Source organism: Bufo bufo, chromosome 1 (assembly GCF_905171765.1).
Source record: "Bufo bufo chromosome 1, aBufBuf1.1, whole genome shotgun sequence".
Taxonomy (NCBI): Eukaryota; Metazoa; Chordata; class Amphibia; order Anura; family Bufonidae; genus Bufo; species Bufo bufo.
In genome coordinates, this window is record NC_053389.1 from 695,932,157 (window position 1) to 695,955,449 (window position 23,293).

Below are 23,293 nucleotides of genomic sequence, written 5' to 3' on the forward strand. Positions count from 1 at the left end.
CATAGTCTGATCTCCTCCTTCCTTTCCCTGACTGGGCCTTATATAACCTAGGGCTCCCTAGCTCCCTCTATTGACTCAGAGCTGGAATGACACCCCTAGCTGGCCTGCACGTGCACATTTCACAGTAACAGGGAAGTACATAGCATTACATTACATTATATTTTATGAAGATGACTTATACCAACCTCCCCATAAATAAGGGGAAACGACAGCACACAAGTGACCCTTCTGTAGTGACGGGCATTACAGCTCCCGTACACTACAATACCTCTTGGTGAGACATTGCTGACTGCTAGACATGCCTCTGTGCCCTGTTGACAAACTGAGAGGGGAAGCATAATTGGACTGAGAGAAGCAGGATGGTGGTTTCAATGAATTACCTATCATCTATGCCATTCTTACTTAGCAGTTAGGATGAGTTGGCAGTAGTGGTTACATGAGGGCAAAGGCACACATGGCGAAAAGGCCTTGGATGGCCCAGACAGACGACCAGTAGATAGAATCGTTTGATCTGCCAAAAATATGAGCAGCTCCCACAGTTTCATTGTCCACCATCCAGACACAGGTGGCACCTTCATTACACAACCCTGTCTCTGCCCAGAACATTTCCATGCGGTTAGCGGAAGGAAATTAGGTGTCATGCATCTATAACGTGTCCTGCCATTGACAGTCAGCTACTGTTGCATTCATTTACAGTTAGGGTGGCCACTGGCTTCACCCTAGAAAGCCGGACCTCACAGACCACGCCCCAAACCACGCCCACAATGCCCCAAACCACGCTTCCGAGCCACATGAAGCCACGCTTAAAGGGCCAGCATGCACGCTAATCTTCTCTAGCCAATGACAGGTCACCCTGGGGAATTTCAGGCACCTTCTCGTATGGAATAGGGGTTTTACCAATAGGCTTTGGTTTGCTAGTTTTCTGCTAAGGAGTGCCGTGTGTGCATTTGCCTGTTTTGGATTTTACAATGTTACCTGTTAGACCCAGGATTTTCCTTCCCTGCCTGAATATCTCATATGATATATCACCTGGAGTGGTGAGCTGATTACTTTCTTTACACTTTCAAAAGGACGTCACCACGTGATCACGCTGGCTGCTTGTGGTGATTTCATGATGTCAACACGTGATCACACTGGGTTCCCGTGGTGATGTCTTCACGCTCGCCACAGGTCCTGTTTCTTCAAGATGGGAGCGGTCGGCTTCTCCGCAATCAAGTGAACGAGGTAAGTATAATTTTTTTACTTTTAGCCAACATTTTAGGAAAAATTGATTGGTTACCACAAAAAGTTTCGTGGCTTCGTGACATATCAAATTTTTACTGAATTTCGGATGGAAGTCCACTTTGGATACTTTGATTCGCTCAACACTAATGAAGATGTCATCACAGGTACTAGAGCGCACATGGCCTCAGAACTGCACTAATGCTGCAGGATTGGCACCATGTGTTTATTTCCTGTTTAATCATGTCAGATGACAGATCTGCCAACCAGGAATCTGCCTGGTGGGTCTCATGACCAGTTTGGGCTTCTATATATATGTGACAACTTTCTTTTTCATTCTCTCTGTTCGTAAGTAGAGTTGAGCGAACACCTGGATGTTCGGGTTCGAGAAGTTCGGCCGAACTTCCCGGAAATGTTCGGGTTCGGGATCCGAACCCGAACCGAACTTCGTCCCGAACCCGAACCCCATTGAAGTCAATGGGGACCCGAACTTTTGGGCACTAAAAAGGCTGTAAAACAGCCCAGGAAAGAGCTAGAGGGCTGCAAAAGGCAGCAACATGTAGGTAAATCCCCTGCAAACAAATGTGGATAGGGAAATGAATAAAAATAAAAATAAAAAAAATAAAAATGACCCAATATCAATTGGACAGAGGTCCCATAGCACAGAATCTGGCTTCACGTCAGCAGAGAATCAGTCTATTCATGCCATAGCAAAGAATCTGGCTTCATGTCAGCAGAGAATCAGTCTCTTCATGCCATAGCAGAGAATCTGGCTTCATTTCACCCACCACTGGAACAGGCCACTGTCACATATTTAGGCCCCGGCACCCAGACAGAGGAGAGAGGTCCCGTAACAGAGAATCTGGCCTGATGTCAGTACAGAATCTGTCTTCATGTCATAGAAGAGAATCAGGCTTCACGTCACCCCCCACTGGAACAGGCCACTGTCACACATTTAGGCCCCGGCACCCAGACAGAGGAGAGCGGTCCCGTAACAGAGAATCTGGCCTTATGTCAGCGCAGAATCTGTCTTCATGTCATAGCAGAGAATCAAGCTTCACGTCACCCACCACTGGAACAGGCCACTGTCACACATTTAGGCCCAGGCACCCAGGCAGAGGAGAGAGGTCGCGTAACAGAGAATCTGGCCTTATGTCAGCACAGAATCTGTCTTCATGTCATAGCAGAGAATCAGGCTTCACGTCACCCACCACTGGAACAGGCCACTGTCACACATTTAGGCCCAGGCACCCAGGCAGAGGAGAGAGGTCCCGTAACAGAGAATCTGGCCTGATGTCAGCACAGAATCTGTCTTCATGTCATAGCAGAGAATCAGGCTTCACGTCACCCACCATTGGAACAGGCCACTGTCACATATTTAGGCACAGGCACCCAGGCAGAGGAGAGAGGTCCCGTAACAGAGAATCTGGCCTGATGTCAGCACAGAATCTGTCTTCATGTCATAGCAGAGAATCAGGCTTCACGTCACCCACCATTGGAACAGGCCACTGTCACACATTTAGGCCCAGGCACCCAGGCAGAGGAGAGAGGTCCCGTAACAGAGAATCTGGCCTGATGTCAGCACAGAATCTGTCTTCATGTCATAGCAGAGAATCAGGCTTCACGTCACCCACCACTGGAACAGGCCACTGTCACATATTTAGGCCCAGGCACCCAGGCAGAGGAGAGAGGTCGCGTAACAGAGAATCTGGCCTTATGTCAGCACAGAATCTGTCTTCATGTCATAGCAGAGAATCAGGCTTCACGTCACCCACCACTGGAACAGGCCACTGTCACACATTTAGGCCCAGGCACCCAGGCAGAGGAGAGAGGTCGCGTAACAGAGAATCTGGCCTGATGTCAGCACAGAATCTGTCTTCATGTCATAGCAGAGAATCAGGCTTCACGTCACCCACCATTGGAACAGGCCACTGTCACATATTTAGGCACAGGCACCCAGGCAGAGGAGAGAGGTCCCGTAACAGAGAATCTGGCCTGATGTCAGCACAGAATCTGTCTTCATGTCATAGCAGAGAATCAGGCTTCACGTCACCCACCATTGGAACAGGCCACTGTCACACATTTAGGCCCAGGCACCCAGGCAGAGGAGAGAGGTCCCGTAACAGAGAATCTGGCCTGATGTCAGCACAGAATCTGTCTTCATGTCATAGCAGAGAATCAGGCTTCACGTCACCCACCACTGGAACAGGCCACTGTCACATATTTAGGCCCAGGCACCCAGGCAGAGGAGAGAGGTCGCGTAACAGAGAATCTGGCCTTATGTCAGCACAGAATCTGTCTTCATGTCATAGCAGAGAATCAGGCTTCACGTCACCCACCACTGGAACAGGCCACTGTCACACATTTAGGCCCAGGCACCCAGGCAGAGGAGAGAGGTCGCGTAACAGAGAATCTGGCCTGATGTCAGCACAGAATCTGTCTTCATGTCATAGCAGAGAATCAGGCTTCACGTCACCCACCACTGGAACAGGCCACTGTCACACATTTAGGCCCAGGCACCCATGCAGAGGAGAAAGGTCCCGTAACAGAGAATCTGGCCTTATGTCAGCACAGAATCTGTCTTCATGTCATAGCAGAGAATCAGGCTTCACGTCACCTACCACTGGAACAGGCCACTGTCACACATTTAGGCCCCGGCACCCAGACAGAGGAGAGCGGTCCCGTAACAGAGAATCTGGCCTTATGTCAGCGCAGAATCTGTCTTCATGTCATAGCAAAGAATCAAGCTTCACGTCACCCACCACTGGAACAGGCCACTGTCACACATTTAGGCCCAGGCACCCAGGCAGAGGAGAGAGGTCCCGTAACAGAGAATCTGGCCTTATGTCAGCGCAGAATCTGTCTTCATGTCATAGCAGAGAATCAGGCTTCACGTCACCCACCACTGGAACAGGCCACTGTCACACATTTAGGCCCCGGCACCCAGACAGAGGAGAGCGGTCCCGTAACAGAGAATCTGGCCTTATGTCAGCGCAGAATCTGTCTTCATGTCATAGCAGAGAATCAAGCTTCACGTCACCCACCACTGGAACAGGCCACTGTCACACATTTAGGCCCAGGCACCCAGGCAGAGGAGAGAGGTCCCGTAACAGAGAATCTGGCCTTATGTCAGCACAGAATCTGTCTTCATGTCATAGCAGAGAATCAGGCTTCACGTCACCCACCACTGGAACAGGCCACTGTCACACATTTAGGCCCAGGCACCCAGGCAGAGGAGAGAGGTCCCGTAACAGAGAATCTGGCCTGATGTCAGCACAGAATCTGTCCTCATGTCATAGCAGAGAATCAGGCTTCACGTCACCCACCACTGGAACAGGCCACTGTCACATATTTAGGCCCAGGCACCCAGGCAGAGGAGAGAGGTCCCGTAACAGAGAATCTGGCCTTATGTCAGCACAGAATCTGTCTTCATGTCATAGCAGAGAATCAGGCTTCACGTCACCCACCACTGGAACAGGCCACTGTCACACATTTAGGCCCAGGCACCCAGGCAGAGGAGAGAGGTCCCGTAACAGAGAATCTGGCCTGATGTCAGCACAGAATCAGTCTTCATGTCATAGCAGAGAATCAGGCTTAACGTCACCCACCACTGGAACAGGCCACTGTCACATATTTAGGCCCAGGCACCCAGGCATAGGAGAGAGGTCGCGTAACAGAGAATCTGGCCTTATGTCAGCACAGAATCTGTCTTCATGTCATAGCAGAGAATCAGGCTTCAAGTCACCCACCACTGGAACAGGCCACTGTCACACATTTAGGCCCAGGCACCCAGGCAGAGGAGAGAGGTCCCGTAACAGAGAATCTGGCCTGATGTCAGCACAGAATCTGTCTTCATGTCATAGCAGAGAATCAGGCTTCAAGTCACCCACCACTGGAACAGGCCACTGTCACACATTTAGGCCCAGGCACCCAGGCAGAGGAGAGAGGTCCCGTAAAAGAGAATCTGGCCTGATGTCAGCACAGAATCTGTCTTCATGTCATAGCAGAGAATCAGGCTTCACGTCACCCACCACTGGAACAGGCCACTGTCACATATTTAGGCCCAGGCACCCAGGCAGAGGAGAGAGGTCGCGTAACAGAGAATCTGGCCTTATGTCAGCACAGAATCTGTCTTCATGTCATAGCAGAGAATCAGGCTTCACGTCACCCACCATTGGAACAGGCCACTGTCACACATTTAGGCCCAGGCACCCAGGCAGAGGAGAGAGGTCCCATAAAAGAGAATCTGGCCTTATGTCAGCGCAGAATCTGTCTTCATGTCATAGCAGAGAATCAAGCTTCACGTCACCCACCACTGGAACAGGCCACTGTCACACATTTAGGCCCAGGCACCCAGGCAGAGGAGAGAGGTCCCGTAACAGAGAATCTGGCCTTATGTCAGCGCAGAATCAGTCTTCATGTCATAGCAGAGAATCAGGCTTCACGTCACCCACCACTGGAACAGGCCACTGTCACACATTTAGGCCCCGGCACCCAGACAGAGGAGAGCGGTCCCGTAACAGAGAATCTGGCCTTATGTCAGCGCAGAATCTGTCTTCATGTCATAGCAGAGAATCAGGCTTCACGTCACCCACCACTGGAACAGGCCACTGTCACACATTTAGGCCCAGGCACCCAGGCAGAGGAGAGAGGTCCCGTAACAGAGAATCTGGCCTTATGTCAGCACAGAATCTGTCTTCATGTCATAGCAGAGAATCAGGCTTCACGTCACCCACCACTGGAACAGGCCACTGTCACACATTTAGGCCCAGGCACCCAGGCAGAGGAGAGAGGTCCCGTAACAGAGAATCTGCCCTGATGTCAGCACAGAATCTGTCTTCATGTCATAGCAGAGAATCAGGCTTCACGTCACCCACCACTGGAACAGGCCACTGTCACACATTTAGGCCCAGGCACCCAGGCAGAGGAGAGAGGTCCCGTAACAGAGAATCTGGCCTGATGTCAGCACAGAATAAGTCTTCATGTCATAGCAGAGAATCAGGCTTCACGTCACCCACCACTGGAACAGGCCACTGTCACATATTTAGGCCCAGGCACCCAGGCAGAGAAGAGAGGTCGCGTAACAGAGAATCTGGCCTTATGTCAGCACAGAATCTGTCTTCATGTCATAGCAGAGAATCAGGCTTCACGTCACCCACCACTGGAACAGGCCACTGTCACACATTTAGGCCCAGGCACCCAGGCAGAGGAGAGAGGTCCCGTAACAGAGAATCTGGCCTGATGTCAGCACAGAATCTGTCTTCATGTCATAGCAGAGAATTAGGCTTCACGTCACCCACCACTGGAACAGGCCACTGTCACATATTTAGGCCCAGGCACCCAGGCAGAGGAGAGAGGTCGCGTAACAGAGAATCTGGCCTTATGTCAGCACAGAATCTGTCTTCATGTCATAGCAGAGAATCAGGCTTCACGTCACCCACCACTGGAACAGGCCACTGTCACACATTTAGGCCCAGGCACCCAGGCAGAGGAGAGAGGTCCCGTAACAGAGAATCTGGCCTTATGTCAGCGCAGAATCAGTCTTCATGTCATAGCAGAGAATCAGGCTTCACGTCACCCACCACTGGAACAGGCCACTGTCACACATTTAGGCCCCGGCACCCAGACAGAGGAGAGCGGTCCCGTAACAGAGAATCTGGCCTTATGTCAGCGCAGAATCTGTCTTCATGTCATAGCAGAGAATCAGGCTTCACGTCACCCACCACTGGAACAGGCCACTGTCACACATTTAGGCCCAGGCACCCAGGCAGAGGAGAGAGGTCCCGTAACAGAGAATCTGGCCTTATGTCAGCGCAGAATCTGTCTTCATGTCATAGCAGAGAATCAAGCTTCACGTCACCCACCACTGGAACAGGCCACTGTCACACATTTAGGCCCAGGCACCCAGGCAGAGGAGAGAGGTCCCGTAACAGAGAATCTGGCCTGATGTCCGCACAGAATCTGTCTTCATGTCATAGCAGAGAATCAGGCTTCATGTCACCCACCACTGGAACAGGCCACTGTCACATATTTAGGCCCAGGCACCCAGGCAGAGGAGAGAGGTCCTGTAACAGAGAATCTGGCCTGATGTCAGCACAGAATCTGTCTTCATGTCATAGCAGAGAATCAGGCTTCCCGTCACCCACTACTGGAACAGGCCACTGTCACATATTTAGGCCCAGGCACCCAGGCAGAGGAGAGAGGTCGCGTAACAGAGAATCTGGCCTTATGTCAGCACAGAATCTGTCTTCATGTCATAGCAGAGAATCAGGCTTCACGTCACCCACCACTGGAACAATCCACTGTCACACATTTAGGCCCAGGCACCCAGGCAGAGGAGAGAGGTCCCGTAACAGAGAATCTGGCCTTATGTCAGCGCAGATTCTGTCTTCATGTCATAGCAGAGAATCAAGCTTCACGTCACCCACCACTGGAACAGGCCACTGTCACACATTTAGGCCCGGGCACCCAGGCAGAGGAGAGAGGTCCCGTAACAGAGAATCTGGCCTTATGTCAGCGCAGAATCAGTATTCATGTCATAGCAGAGAATCAGGCTTCACGTCACCCACCACTGGAACAGGCCACTGTCACACATTTAGGCCCAGGCACCCAGACAGAGGAGAGCGGTCCCGTAACAGAGAATCTGGCCTTATGTCAGCGCAGAATCTGTCTTCATGTCATAGCAGAGAATCAGGCTTCACGTCACCCACCACTGGAACAGGCCACTGTCACACATTTAGGCCCAGGCACCCAGGCAGAGGAGAGAGGTCCCGTAACAGAGAATCTGGCCTTATGTCAGCACAGAATCTGTATTCATGTCATAGCAGAGAATCAGGCTTCAAGTCACCCACCACTGGAACAGGCCACTGTCACACATTTAGGCCCCGGCACCCAGACAGAGGAGAGCGGTCCCGTAACAGAGAATCTGGCCTTATGTCAGCGCAGAATCTGTCTTCATGTCATAGCAGAGAATCAAGCTTCACGTCACCCACCACTGGAACAGGCCACTGTCACACATTTAGGCCCAGGCACCCAGGCAGAGGAGAGAGGTCCCGTAACAGAGAATCTGGCCTTATGTCAACACAGAATCTGTCTTCATGTCATAGCAGAGAATCAGGCTTCACGTCACCCACCACTGGAACAGGCCACTGTCACACATTTAGGCCCAGGCACCCAGGCAGAGGAGAGAGGTCCCGTAACAGAGAATCTGGCCTGATGTCAGCACAGAATCTGTCTTCATGTCATAGCAGAGAATCAGGCTTCACGTCACCCACCACTGGAACAGGCCACTGTCACACATTTAGGCCCCCGGCACCCAGACAGAGGAGAGCGGTCCCGTAACAGAGAATCTGGCCTTATGTCAGCGCAGAATCTGTCTTCATGTCATAGCAGAGAATCAAGCTTCACGTCACCCACCACTGGAACAGGCCACTGTCACACATTTAGGCCCAGGCACCCAGGCAGAGGAGAGAGGTCCGGTAACAGAGAATCTGGCCTGATGTCAGCACAGAATCTGTCTTCATGTCATAGCAGAGAATCAGGCTTCACGTCACCCACCACTGGAACAGGCCATTGTCACACATTTAGGCCCAGGCACCCAGGCAGAGGAGAGAGGTCCCGTAACAGAGAATCTGGCCTGATGTCAGCACAGAATCTGTCTTCATGTCATAGCAGAGAATCAGGCTTCACGTCACCCACCACTGGAACAGGCCACTGTCACATATTTAGGCCCAGGCACCCAGGCAGAGGAGAGAGGTCCCGTAACAGAGAATCTGGCCTGATGTCAGCACAGAATCTGTCTTCATGTTATAGCAGAGAATCAGGCTTCACGTCACCCACCACTGGAACAGGCCACTGTCACATATTTAGGCCCATGCACCCAGGCAGAGGAGAGAGGTCGCGTAACAGAGAATCTGGCTTCATGTCAGCACAGAATAAGTCTTCATGTCATAGCAGAGAATCAGGCTTCACGTCACCCACCACTGGAACAGGCCACTGTCACACATTTAGGCCCCGGCACCCAGACAGAGGAGAGGTTCATTCAACTTTGGGTTGCCCCGCAATATAATGGTAAAATGAAATTAAAAATAGTATTGAATGAGGAAGTGCCCTGGAGTAGAATAATATATTGTTAAGGGGAGGTAGTTAATATCTAATCTGCACAAGGGATGGACAGGTCCTGTGGGATCCATGCCTGGTTCATTTTTATGAACGTCAGCTTGTCCACATTGGCTGTAGACAGGCGGCTACGTTTGTCTGTAATGACGCCCCCTGCCGTGCTGAATACACGTTCAGACAAAACGCTGGCCGCCGGGCAGGCCAGCACCTCCAAGGCATAAAAGGCTAGCTCTGGCCACGTGGACAATTTGGAGACCCAGAAGTTGAATGGGGCCGAACCATCAGTCAGTACGTGGAGGGGTGTGCACAGGTACTGTTCCACCATGTTAGTGAAATGTTGCCTCCTGCTAACACGTTCCGTATCAGTTTGTGGTGCAGTTAGCTGTGGCGTGTTGACAAAACTTTTCCACATCTCTGCCATGCTAACCCTGCCCTCAGAGGAGCTGGGCGTGACACAGCTGCGTTGGCGACCTCTTGCTCCTCCTCTGCCTTCGCCTTGGGCTTTCACTGGTTCCCCTGTGACATTTGAGAATGCTCTCAGTAGCGCGTCTACCAACGTGCGCTTGTACTCGCGCATCTTCCTATCACGCTCCAGTGTAGGAAGTAAGGTGGGCACATTGTCTTTGTACCGGGCATCCAGCAGGGCGGCAACCTAGTAGTCTGCACACGTTAAAATGTGGGCAACTCATCCACCTACACAAAACTGGGTTCTCTCCCAGGCTTTCTTGCCGCACTTTCCCTGGAAGCGCCTAAATCTACACCCCCTCTCTTGACTATGCAAGCGGCAGTTTTGACCTGGTCCAATTATATAGAGAAAGGGTTGCTTTTCACAACTAAGAGATCTGAGATCCCACTGGTTGCGCTTACATATGGGGTCCCCGATCTCTCCTTACATAAATGGGAGAAAGCAGGTATCACACGTTTTGATCAGTTGTATGAAGGTGATACTATGAAAACATTTGAGACCTTACATCAGAATTATGGTATACCTAACACTTGTTTCTATCAATACCTACAAGTTATGCATATGCTGCACAGAACGAGACTTCCCATTATTTCATTGAATAAAACTACCCCTTTTGGTAAATACTTTACTGGTACGACAGGTCAGGGGAAAGGCCTTGCTACCGCATATCATGCACTTGACCCTACTTTAGAAACAAAGCTTAACTTTATGGTGAAATGGGAAGAAGAATTTGAGAGCTCTTGGTCGGTCGAGGAGTGGAGGGATGCTTTCCACTGGACGATAGCTACTGCCAAATGTATTAATCACATTGAACAAAATAGGAAAATACAACTTAGATGGTACTTGATGCCGGCCCGCATAGCACACATGGATCCTGAATATAGTTCAAACTGCTGGAGGAATTGTGGGGAAAAGGGAAGCTTATCACATATGTGGTGGTCATGCCCTATTATTCTCCCTTTTTGGAGGAGGATTTTTGACCTTATCTCGACAGTGGCGGGCTTCCAGATCCCCCTCGACCCTCCATTAGCTGTGCTATCCATTGGAATAGGAGATTTACCTCACTCCCATAGACCAGTTATGATGTGCATTCTCTCAGCTGCAAGGAAGCTTATTGCGACCTCATGGAAGCTGCCCATTACTCCTCAGGTGCCTGATGTGATCTCACTAGTTAACCAGTATATGCAACATGAATATATATATGCAGATTCTTACTCTGAACGCTTAAGGGCTCACAAAAGATGGGAATTGTGGAACTCTTCCCCGTTTGCAGTTAAGATTCACTCTGTAGCTCTGTAGGGACTGACACTGTGGTATACATGCATGGCGGGAGAGAGCGGTGGATGGAGGACGGTGGATGGATTACGGTATAGGGTAAGCATATATAGCGGTACACTAAAGTATAGAATAAAATATATCTTAGAAATGGATCACAAGTTCTGGATTCAATCTATTAGTCTTGTTCTTGAATTGACTATGTTACAATTTGTTGTATATGTCATCAATATGCTTAGCATATATATTAAGGGATAGTTGCTGGATTATACAAGTGACATTTATTAGCTGGTATTCTTTTGTTGGCTTAAATATGTAACATCACAATATAAATGTCAAAGTTGTACTTGCAAATCTTAACAATCTTCTGGCTTATGCAAATTACATATTTACTGTCTGATTTTCTTATTTTGAAAAATCAATAAAAATTGAAAGTTTAAAAAAAAAAATGTGGGCAACTCTGCTGTCGTTGCGCAGGAACTGCAGCATGTAGTCGCTCATGTGTGCCAGGCTGCCCAGAGGTAAGGACAAGCTGTCCTCTGTGGGAGGCGTATCGTCATCGTCCTGTGTTTCCCCCCAGCCACGCACCAGTGATGGGCCCGAGCTGCTTTGGGTGCCACCCCGCTGTGAACATGCTTCATCCTCATCCTCCTCCACCTCCTCCTCATCCTCGTCCTCCTCGTCCTCCAGTAGTGGGCCCTGTCTGGCCACATTTGTACCTGGCCTCTGGTGTTGCAAAAAACCTCCCTCTGAGTCACTTCGAAGAGACTGGCCTGAAAGTGCTAAAAATGACCCCTCTTCCTCCTCTTCCTCCTGGGCCACCTCCTCTTCCATCATCGCCCTAAGTGTTTTCTCAAGGAGACATAGAAGTGGTATTGTAACGCTGATAACGGCGTCATCGCCACTGGCCATGTTGGTGGAGTACTCGAAACAACGCAACAGGGCACACAGGTCTCGCATGGAGGCCCAGTCATTGGTGGTGAAGTGTGTCTGATCCACAGTGCGACTGACCCGTGCGTGCTGCAGCTGAAACTCCACTATGGCCTGCTGCTGCTCGCACAGTCTGTCCAGCATATGCAAGGTGGAGTTCCACCTGGTGGGTACGTCGCATATGAGGCGGTGAGCGGGAAGGCCGAAGTTACGCTGTAGCGCAGACAGGCGAGCTGCGGCAGGGTGTGAACGCCGGAAGCGCGAACAGACGGCCCGCACTTTATGCAGCAGCTCTGACATGTCGGGGTAGTTGCGAATGAACTTCTGCACCACCAAATTCAGCACATGCGCCAGGCAAGGGATGTGCGTCAAACCGGCTAGTCCCAGAGCTGCAACGAGATTTCGCCCATTATCGCACACCACCAGGCCGGGCTTGAGGCTCACCGGCAGCAACCACTCGTCGGTCTGTTGTTCTATACCCCGCCACAACTCCTGTGCGGTGTGGGGCCTGTCCCCCAAACATATGAGTTTCAGAATGGCCTGCTGACGTTTACCCCGTGCTGTGCTGAAGTTGGTGGTGAAGGTGTGTGGCTGACTGGATGAGCAGGTGGAAGAAGAGGAGGAGGAAGCTGAGTAGGAGGAGACAGGAGGCAAAGAATGTTGCCCTGCGATCCTTGGCGGCGGAAGGACGTGCGCCAAACAGCTCTCCGCCTGGGGCCCAGCCGCCACTACATTTACCCAGTGTGCAGTTAGAGAGATATAGCGTCCCTGGCCGTGCTTACTGGTCCACGTATCTGTGGTTAGGTGGACCTTGCCACAGATGGCGTTGCGCAGTGCATACTTGATTTTATCGGACACTTGTTTGTGCAGGGAAGGCATGGCTCTCTTGGAGAAGTAGTGGCGGCTGGGAACAAAATACTGTGGGACAGCAAGTGACATGAGCTGTTTGAAGCTGTGTGTGTCCACCAGCCTAAATGACAGCATTTTATAGGCCAGTAGTTTAGAAATGCTGGCATTCAGGGCCAGGGATTGAGGGTGGCTAGGTGGGAATTTACGCTTTCTCTCAAATGTTTGTGAGATGGAGAGCTGAACGCTGCCGTGTGACATAGTTGAGATGCTTGGTGACGCAGGTGGTGGTGTTGGTGGTACATCCCATGTTTGCTGGTCGGCAGGTGCCAACGTTCCTCCAGAGGCAGAGGAAGAGGCCGAGGTGGCGGCAGCAGCAGCAGAAGAGGCCGAGGCGGCGGCAGCAGCAGAAGAGGCCGAGGCGGCAGCAGCAGAAGAGGCAGCAGGGGGAGCCTGAGTGACTTCCTTGTTTTTAAGGTGTTTACTCCACTGCAGTTCATGCTTTGCATGCAGGTGCCTGGTCATGCAGGTTGTGCTAAGGTTCAGAACGTTAATGCCTCGCTTCAGGCTCTGATGGCACAGCGTGCAAACCACTCGGGTCTTGTCGTCAGCACATTGTTTGAAGAAGTGCCATGCCAGGGAACTCCTTGAAGCTGCCTTTGGGGTGCTCGGTCCCAGATGGCGGCGGTCAGTAGCAGGCGGAGTCTCTTGGCGGCGGGTGTTCTGATTTTGCCCACTGCTCCCTCTTTTGCTACGCTGTTGGCTCGGTCTCACCACTGCCTCTTCCTCCGAACTCTGAAAGTCAGTGGCATGACCTTCATTCCATGTGGGGTCTAGGACCTCATCGTCCCCTGCATCGTCTTCCACCCAGTCTTGATCCCTGACCTCCTGTTCAGTCTGCACACTGCAGAAAGATGCAGCAGTTGGCACCTGTGTTTCGTCATCATCAGAGACGTGCTGAGGTGGTATTCCCATGTCCTCATCATCAGGAAAAATAAGTGGTTGTGCGTTAGTGCATTCTATTTCTTCCACCCCTGGTGAAGAGCTAGGTGGATGCCCTTGGGAAACCCTGGCAGCAGAGTCTTCAAACAGCATAAGAGACTGCTGCATAACTTGAGGCTCAGACAGTTTCCCTGATATGCATGGGGGTGATGTGACAGACTGATGGGCTTGGTTTTCATGCGCCATCTGTGCGCTTTCTGCAGAAGACTGGGTGGGAGATAATGTGAACGTGCTGGATGCACTGTCGGCCACTGTACCTGCTCAGGCCTTACCATCCTTAGAACGGCATTGGGCCCCACCAAATATGGCTGTAAATTCTGGCGGCTACTGGGACCTGAGGTAGTTGGTACACTAGGACGTGTGGCTGTGGCAGAACGGCCACTTCCTCTCCCAGCACCAGAGGGTCCACTAACACCACCACGACCATGTCCACGTCCGCGTCCCTTATTAGATGTTTTCCTCATTGTTCCCGTTCACCACAATTTTGAGAATGGCAAATTTGGGAATAGTTTTTCAACCCAGAACAAAAAGTGTGCTTTTACGGTCACTAGAAATAACTTGACCAGCTAAAACAGTACAGATTTAGTTGAATAGAAATGTGAGGCCTGTTTTTTTTTGCGCTGTGTGACAGGTATAGGTTTAATCACAGAATCAGACTTCTATCTGCACGGTAGCGTGTGTCTTAGGTTTTTCTGAATGGCACTATCAGTACCTTCAATGTAAGATATCCTTTTTGGGATAGATTTCAAGTAGGCCTCAAATACCAGAAACTAGTTATTTTGAGAATGGCAAATTTGGGAATAGTTTTTCAACCCAGAAAAAAAAATGTGCTTTTACGGTCACTAGAAATAACTTGACCAGCTAAAACAGTACAGATTTGGTTGAATAGAAATGTGAGGCCTGTTTTTTTTTTGCGCTGTGTGACAGGTATAGGTTTAATCACAGAATCAGACTTCTATCTGCACGGTAGCGTGTGTCTTAGTGTAGTGTACGGGGACTGTAATACCCTTCACTACCAAAGGTCACTTGGTGTGCTGTCGTCCCTCCTTATTTATGGAGAAGTTGGTATATGTCATCTTTATAAAATGTCATGTAATGTAATGCTATGTATTTCCCTGTTACTGTGAAACTTGCATGTACAGGCCTGCTAGGGGTGTCATTCCAGCTCTTAGTCACTAGAGGGAGCTAGAGAGCCCTAGTTTATATAAGGCCCAGTCAAGGAAGGGAAAGTCAGTCTAAGGAAGTAGTCTAGTCTAACCAGTTGGAGATTAGACCATGTCAGAGACAAGTCCAGGCCTGAAGCCTGCGGACCAGGAGATGGGTCTGCCATCCCTGTAACCGGGTTCCAAATCCAAGGAGAAGGTTCCCCTCCTGAATATATATGCTGAAGCAGTCTAGACCACAGTTCAGAAGTTTCTAGAACCTGAGGAAGTTGAGAGAGACAGAGGCAAAGTGCAGAAAAGCAAGAGGTACTCAAGATAACAGAGGAGGTACTTTATAAAGAGAATCCCAAGGATATACGCCAGCGTTAAGGTATTGGGCCTTGGAGAAGAATTTCTATGTCCCAGGATCAGTCAGAAATAGAGTGCAAGCTCCTGTACTGCAAGTCCTGTGTTTCACACTCTGTAATCACCTTGCTCAATCTGTATTGCCTGCATCGACCGCATTGAAAAATCAACTGTATGCAAAGGAACTGCGCTTCCGTAAATGTCTCTATATGAAAACTACTAAAGTTGGAGTTCTGTTTTAACAACACGTGGTTCCTCATTTATTCCTGCTATCAGCAAACGGCGTGCCACCGTTTAATTGGCACTGGCGTCACGAACTTTCTATCATCACCTGCCCTTGCAGAGAGTCAGCAGTACCAGGTTAGTGTCTATTGCACTACATCACCCAGAAACACCTATTACACACAACTTGAGTACGCTGCATTAGGTTTTTCTGAATGGCACTATCAGTACCTTCAATGTAAGATATCCTTTTTGGGATAGATTTCAAGTAGGCCTCAAATACCAGAAACTAGTTATTTTGAGAATGGCAAATTTGGGAATAGTTTTTCAACCCAGAAAAAAAAATGTGCTTTTACGGTCACTAGAAATAACTTGACCAGCTAAAACAGTACAGATTTGGTTGAATAGAAATGTGAGGCCTGTTTTTTTTTGCGCTGTGTGACAGGTATAGGTTTAATCACAGAATCAGACTTCTATCTGCACGGTAGCGTGTGTCTTAAGTTTTTCTGAATGGCACTATCAGTACCTTCAATGTAAGATATCCTTTTTGGGATAGATTTCAAGTAGGCCTCAAATACCAGAAACTAGTTATTTTGAGAATGGCAAATTTGGGAATAGTTTTTCAACCCAGAAAAAAAAATGTGCTTTTACGGTCACTAGAAATAACTTGACCAGCTAAAACAGTACAGATTTGGTTGAATAGAAATGTGAGGCCTGTTTTTTTTTGCGCTGTGTGACAGGTATAGGTTTAATCACAGAATCAGACTTCTATCTGCACGGTAGCGTGTGTCTGAGGTTTTTCTGAATGGCACTATCAGTACCTTCAATGTAAGATATCCTTTTTGGGATAGATTTCAAGTAGGCCTCAAATACCAGAAACTAGTTATTTTGAGAATGGCAAATTTGGGAATAGTTTTTCAACCCAGAAAAAAAAATGTGCTTTTACGGTCACTAGAAATAACTTGACCAGCTAAAACAGTACAGATTTGGTTGAATAGAAATGTGAGGCCTGTTTTTTTTTTGCGCTGTGTGACAGGTATAGGTTTAATCACAGAATCAGACTTCTATCTGCACGGTAGCGTGTGTCTTAGGTTTTTCTGAATGGCACTATCAGTACCTTCAATGTAAGATATCCTTTTTGGGATAGATTTCAAGTAGGCCTCAAATACCAGAAACTAGTTATTTTGAGAATGGCAAATTTGGGAATAGTTTTTCAACCCAGAAAAAAAAATGTGCTTTTACGGTCACTAGAAATAACTTGACCAGCTAAAACAGTACAGATTTGGTTGAATAGAAATGTGAGGCCTGTTTTTTTTTTGCGCTGTGTGACAGGTATAGGTTTAATCACAGAATCAGACTTCTATCTGCAAGGTAGCGTGTGTCTTAGGTTTTTCTGAATGGCACTATCAGTACCTTCAATGTAAGATATCCTTTTTGGGATAGATTTCAAGTAGGCCTCAAATACCAGAAACTAGTTATTTTGAGAATGGCAAATTTGGGAATAGTTTTTCAACCCAGAAAAAAAAATGTGCTTTTACGGTCACTAGAAATAACTTGACCAGCTAAAACAGTACAGATTTGGTTGAATAGAGATGTGAGGCCTGTTTTTTTTTTGCGCTGTGTGACAGGTATAGGTTTAATCACAGAATCAGACTTCTATCTGCACGGTAGCGTGTGTCTTAGGTTTTTCTGAATGACACTATCAGCACCTTCAATGTAAGATATCCTTTTTGGGATAGATTTCAAGTAGGCCTCATATACCAGAAACTAGTTATTTTGAGAATGGCAAATTTGGGAATAGTTTTTCAACCCAGAACAAAAAGTGTGCTTTTACGGTCACTACAAATAACTTGACCAGCTAAAGCAGTACAGATTTGGGTCAGGTCTATTTTTTAGGCGCTGGGTGACAGGCTCAACTTGCCCCTGATGTAGTATATGGCCAAAACATAACCACACTGTTGATGGTTAAATGCACTTGGGTGACACAGGCTCAGCCTGCACCAGATGTAGTATATGGCCAAAAAATAATCAGACTGTTGATGGTTAAATGCACTTCGGTGACACAGGCTCAGCCTGCAGCTGATGTAGTATATGGCCAAAAAATAACCAGACTGTTGATGGTTAAATGCACTTCGGTGACACAGGCTCAGCCTGCAGCTGATGTAGGATATAGCACAAAAGAACCACACTATTGATGGTTAAATACACTTATAGCTGATAGCTTGTGCTGGCGCACCACAAGTCACAAAATGGCCGCCGATCACCCCAGAAAAAAAGTGATCTAAAAACGCTCTGGGCAACCTCAAAAAAGTGAGCAAGTCAATATTAGCACTTCAATGATCCACAGCTGCAGATCGATCCCAGAATGAAGTCTTTTGGAGGAGTTAATCTGCCTAATCTCGCCCTAACGTCGCAGCTGCAACCTCTCCCTATGCTTCAATCAGCAGAGTGACGTGCAGCGCAACGTGACCCAAGCTTATATAGAGGCTGGGTCACATGCTGCACTGGCCAATCACAGCCATGCCAATAGTAGGCAAGGCTGTGATGGCCTCTTGGGGCAAGTAGTATGACGCTTGTTGATTGGCTGCTTTGCAGCCTTTCAAAAAGCGCCAAGAAAGCGCCGAACACCGAACCCGAACACGGACTTTTACGAAAATGTTCGGGTTCGGGTCCGTGTCACGGACACCCCAAAATTCGGTACGAACCCGAACTATACAGTTCGGGTTCGCTCATCCCTATTCGTAAGGTTTAATGGTATATGGAGTGGGGAGCTGTTTTTTATATTGTGAGTCCTGGATTTTGTTTTTCTGTCATATTTGAAATTAAAAAAACAACAACAAAAAACTAAACAGAATACACCAGTAAGGTTTTGCCTTTTTATTTTACACCAATATGTTTTCATTAAAACCTTTAATACAAACCTATTTAAAGTAGAGATTAGATCAAAGGGTCATTGAAATATTCCACAATGGTCTTATTATAGTCCTTGGCATATATGAATGTGTGATTGGTATCAACATTGAATAATTAAATAAGGATAATGACAAAGGGTGAAACGCAATGTTCCACCTGTTGCACTTCACCTGCACACCCCGGATGTCTGCCAGCCCCTCTCAGCTGTTTCCCAAATGCAAGGCCACCAATCTATATTGAATTCCCAAGAGTTTATTAGAAAAACAGTAACATGTAATATGAAGCCCATAGTGAAACTCAATGCCAGTGACCCAGGTAATTCTATCAATATTAGTCATTGGCATTGCTTTGTAGCATTTTCCTTGTTCGCTTCCAAGAAGAAAAGGCTGAGACCGAAGTTCATGTGATCTCTGCCTTCTGTTCTGACATTTAGATCTGGCACATAGCAGAGAATATAAATCTTCAAAACATTTTACAAAGTCTCAGAACAGTAAAAATAATGCTTTACAAAATTAAAGAGGACCTTTCACCGCTCTTGACATGCCTGTTTTAATAACGTCATGCATTCCCAATGTAATAACAATTCTGGAACATCTATTCTTATGGCTCTATGTTGTAACATTCCTTTATTATTTCTAGTAGAAGTTATGAAAGACTTGCTAGCAGTCTGCTGTAAGGGTACAAAGGGGTGGTAACCAGTTAGGGGTGTGTCCCTGCACAGACGGAAAATGGCAGCACTGATTGGATAGAGTGAATATGTGCAGGTACACCCCCAAGTGGTTACCACCCTTCTGTACCCTTACTGCAGACTGCTAGTAATTCATTCATAACTTTTAGTAGAAATAATACAGGAATGGCAGAACATAGAACCATCAGAATAGATGTCCCAGAATTGTTATTACATGGGGAATGCATTAGGCTATTAAAACAGGCATGTCAGGAGCGGTGAAAGGTCCCCTTTAAGTCACTAGTAAAACAATGAAAACATATGGGGTCATTTATTAAGACCGGCATTTTAGAAGCCGGTCTTAACAACCCCTGCACTGGCCGTGGATGCCGCGAAGTTATGTAATTTAGACGCATCCACGACAGTCTAAATCTTCACCAGCTCCCTTGCTGGCGTAGATATAGATCATGTTTTCTACTTGAAACAGGCGTAGAAAATGATAAATGAGACCAGTCAGCCGGCTTGCCCCCTCCCCACACCACGCCTTTTTTTTTTAAACCTGTCGTGAGACCAGCCACAAATCCCCTTATGAATAAATCTGCAACAGATATACAGTATGCCAAAATTGGCGTATATCCGATTTTAAAAAATGACCCCCGTAATCTACAATTAACAGCTATCAGTAATTTGTGATGCAGATTGTTTTGTTGTTTTTGCTCTTAGTGTTATATTAGTTACATTATTATTATATTTTCTGTAGTTACATAAAACTTACTATTTGTCATAGTCACCAGTGAATAGACCTTGAGTTGAGCACTTTTATAAAGTTGCTAGTTTTATTTAGCCATTTAATAGTAGTCAGAGTAGCAGGGTAACAACGAATACTGCAATAGGGGTTGCTGTGATACATAGCTCACTGGCTACCAGCTTTCCTAGAAACATATGTAACTAAGAACCAACTGGGCAGGTTTTTTTGTGAGCTCATTATCAGTTGGTTTTGAACCCCAAATGTTCTGTAACTTTCAAAGCACTTCTTAAAATGGTATATTACACATTTGAAATCATAACACCCCCAGATTCTGAAACTTTACATTTTGAAAGATTTGGGGTTTGTTAGCTTTAGGGGCCATTCACACGTCCGCAACTGTTTTGCCGTCTGCAAATTGCGGATCCGCAAAACACGGACACTATGATAGAAATGTCTTTTCTTTTCCATGGCTGCAGACAAGAATAGGACATGTTCTATTTTTTTGCGGGGCCGCGGAACGGAAGTGGGAATGCGGCCAGCACACGGTGTGCTGTCCGCATCTTTTGCGGCCCCATTGAAAATGAATAGGTCGGCACCCGTTCCGCAAAATTGCGGAAAGGATGCAGACCCATTTTGCGGACGTGTGAATGGACCCTAAAGGGAATGTCTCATCAGAGAATGATCTATTGTTTAAATCACATTTTTATATTAAACATATTTTTTAGAATGTTTAGTGATTTTTGCTTTATTAATTTTCATATCATTATCTAAATAAAAAAATGTGCAATTTTTGCAATCACCATTAAGCCTAAAAATACGGTGAAACTTCCTGTTCTGTACTAGTAACTTTTCAGTAGCCATCACATTATCATGACAGGCAGAATTACAGTAACTATCACCTTTGTATAGATAACACAGGAGTGACCATTCACAATAAGTGATATCACAATTTATCTATTCCCTTCTTACCTCTGCACAGGTCACGGAGCATGCCTAAAACTCTCCCATAGAAGTCATTGAAGTCTCCTCCAGTCTACTTTGGCTGCTTTGAAAGAAAAGGAAGATTTAAAGGGAAAACATGGTATATGAGCTGCAGGCGGCACGTTAGAGAGCGGAGGATCTGAGTGGACTGATAAGTAGTTCTGTATAAAAATATTTTGTGTAACTTGTATTTAATTTATTTCATTTCAGGTTCATTTTTGGCTTTGAAGTCAAGGAGGAGGTCCTATCATTTTGAATCCAACTTTTGTTTTTTCAATAGGAAGAGGGTCATGTGACACATCAAACTTATTGGGAATTTCGCAAGAAAAACACTGGTGTGCTTGGTGTGCGTGCTTGGTTTTAACGTAACTTTATTCTTTCATGAGTTATTTACAAGTTTCTGACCACTTATAAAATGCGTTCAATGTGCTGCCCATTGTGTTGGATTGTCAATGCAACCCTCTTCTCCCACTCTTCACACACCGCAGGAGAAATGCTAGCACAGGCTTCCATTATCCATAGTTTCAGGTGCGGCACATCTCGTATCTTCACAGCATAGACAATTGCCTTCAGATGACCCCAAAGATAAAAGTCTAAGGGGGTCAGATCGGGAGACCTTGGGGGCCATTCAACTGGCCCACGACGACCAATCCACTTTCCAGGAAACTGTTCATCTAGGAATGCTCGGACCTGACACCCATAATGTGGTGGTGCACCATCTTGCTGGAAAAACTCAGGGAACGTGCCAGCTTCTGTGCATAAAGAGGGAAACACATCATCATGTAGCAAGTTCGCATATCCAGTGGCCTTGAGGTTTCCATTGATGAAGAATGGCCCCACTATCTTTGTACCCCATATACAACTCCATACCATCATTTTTTTGTTCCAACAGTCTTGGAGGGATCTATCCAATGTGGGTTAGTGTCAGACCAATAGCGGTGGTTTTGTTTGTTAACTTCACCATTCACATAAAAGTTTGCCTCATCACTGAAAAAAATCTTCTGCGTAAACTGAGGGTCCTGTTCCAATTTTGGTTTTGCCCATTCTGCAAATTCAGTGCGCCGATCTGGGTCATCCTCGTTGAGATGCTGCAATAGCTGGAGTTTGTAAGGGTGCCATTTGTGAGTAGCTAATATCCGCCGAAGGGATGTTCCACTAATACCACTCTCCAGTGACATGCGGCGAGTGTTATGCTGTGGGCTCTTGCTGAATGAAGCTAGGACAGCCACTGATGTTTCTTCATTAGAGACAGATTTCATGCGTCCACATTTTGGCAAATCCAACACTGAACCAGTTTCACGAAACTTAGCAAGCAGTTTGCTAACTGTAGCATGGGAGATGGGTGGTCTCGTAGGGTGTCTTGCATTGAAATCTGCTGCAATGACCCGGTTACTGCGTTCACCAGACATCAACACAGTTTCTATCCGCTCCTCACGTGTTGACCTCGGCGACATGTCAATGGCTGTAAACAAAGAGAAACTTGTAAATAACTCATGAAAGAATAAAGTTACGTTAAAATTAACCACACCATTGTTTTTCTTGTGAAATTCCCAATAAGTTTGATGTGTCACATGACCCTCTTCCTATTGAAAAAACAAAAGTTGGATTCAAAATGTCCGACTTCAAAATGGCCGCCATGGTCACCACCCATCTTGAAAAGTTTCCCCCCTCACATATACTAATGTGCCACAAACAGGAAGTTAATATCACCAACCATTCCCATTTTATTAAGGTGTATCCATATAAATGGCCCACCCTGTATACAGAGATAGCTGTCAATCACTGATAGGACCACCTCCTGGACTTCAAAGCCCAGAATGAGCAGGATTTTAAATGAATGAAATACAAGTTAGGCCTCCTGCACACGACCGTTGTGTGCACCCGTGGCCGTTGTGCCGTTTTCCGTTTTTTTTCGCGGACCCATTGACTTTCAATGGGTCCGTGGAAAAAACGGAAAATGCACCGTTTTGCAGCCGCATCCGTGATCCGTGTTTCCTGGCCGTGAAAAAAATATGACCTGTCCTATTTTTTTCACGGCCAACGGTTCACGGACCCATTCAAGTCAATGGGTCCGTGAAAGAACACGGATGCACACAAGATTGGCATCCGTGTCCGTGATCCGTGGCCGTAGGTTAGTTTTTATACAGACGGATCCGAAGATCCGTCTGCATAAAAGCTTTTTAAAAGCTGAGTTTTCACTTCGTGAAAACTCAGAACCGACAGTATATTCTAACACAGAAGCGTTCCCATGGTGATGGGGACGCTTCTAGTTAGAATACACTACAAACTGTGTACAAGACTGCCCCCTGCTGCCTGGCAGCACCCGATCTCTTACAGGGGGCCGTGATCAGCACAATTAACCCCTTTAGGTGCGGCACCTGAAGGGGTTAATTGTA

General features: G+C 47.3%; 2 long non-coding RNA genes across 3 annotated transcripts in view; one reads left to right on the forward strand and one right to left on the reverse strand.

Moving 5' to 3' along the window:
* LOC120985958 overlaps positions 1-23,293 on the reverse strand; it is a 154,232-nt gene that overhangs the window by 112,300 nt on the left and 18,639 nt on the right. For both annotated transcript variants that reach the window (XR_005775610.1, XR_005775611.1), the window contains exon 2: positions 20,886-20,961. This is a non-coding gene — a long non-coding RNA (uncharacterized LOC120985958). The remainder of the gene's footprint in view (positions 1-20,885; positions 20,962-23,293) is intronic.
* LOC120985959 overlaps positions 1-23,293 on the forward strand; it is a 1,109,413-nt gene that overhangs the window by 96,841 nt on the left and 989,279 nt on the right. The gene's annotated exons all lie outside the window — the stretch shown is intronic.